Below are 794 nucleotides of genomic sequence, written 5' to 3'. Positions count from 1 at the left end.
TAATATAATATATAATAATATAAATAGCACACTCTCTCTCACACAGAGAGATGAATTTTCTTTTTCAAATGCCATTTCCTTTTTTTCTCATCAAGCATAATTGTAGATTACCTTGTTTATGGTCTCATAATATTAAATGTGTGCCAAAACACAATGCAGAATGCAATCCAAAAACCATATATGGCACGACACAGCGGTATCACAGAGAATCATTCTATAATACTCATTTGCAAAGTATGAATTTGGAAACAGTTCTGATGCTAAGTCATTTGTCTGGTAAGGTCACTTGATTATACACAATTAGGAACCCATCCTTCTTCACAATAATAAAGGAAGAGACAACAGTAACAGCAATGTAATAAACTTGTTTTGTCACCTGATTCCCAATTACTTTCAACAATCAAACAAGGAAATTACAATAACTTAAATAAACAAACAAACAAACAAATAAATAAATAAAGCAAAACCTCATAACCACATTGTAAATAGCTGTGTCTTAACCGTATGTATGTTGGCCATGCTGTGAGCGCCTCTTCTGTACTTAACAAGGGGACTGCTAATCTTTTAGCTGAAATAAAACATCTTCCACACACTTTATATTTCTTATGCCTCTTAGACTGCCTTGAATGTACTTCTATTGATGTGATTTGCAGAACTCACAAATTAAGCATAAAAGAAAGGTGCATATGAAAAAGTTCAAAAGACAAAGGTTGAAAATTTAAATTCCACTTCACAATGCGTTAAAGCCCTCCCTAGGCAGTTTACGAATGTCAGCATATTGCTGACAACAATCT

General features: G+C 33.1%; 1 non-coding gene across 1 annotated transcript; it reads right to left on the bottom strand.

Annotated features, from left to right (window-relative positions):
* Positions 1–455: 455 nt before the first annotated feature.
* On the bottom strand, positions 456–580 carry LOC131200328 (U6atac minor spliceosomal RNA). Its single transcript, XR_009155593.1, has one exon. It is a non-coding gene; the product is annotated as a U6atac minor spliceosomal RNA (small nuclear RNA).
* Between the last annotated feature and the right edge of the window lie 214 nt (positions 581–794).

This window comes from Ahaetulla prasina, chromosome 5, assembly GCF_028640845.1.
Source record: "Ahaetulla prasina isolate Xishuangbanna chromosome 5, ASM2864084v1, whole genome shotgun sequence".
NCBI classification, from domain to species: Eukaryota; Metazoa; Chordata; class Lepidosauria; order Squamata; family Colubridae; genus Ahaetulla; species Ahaetulla prasina.
The sequence above is the reverse complement of the archived record's forward strand: the minus strand, read 5'-3'. Positions and strand labels throughout refer to the sequence as shown.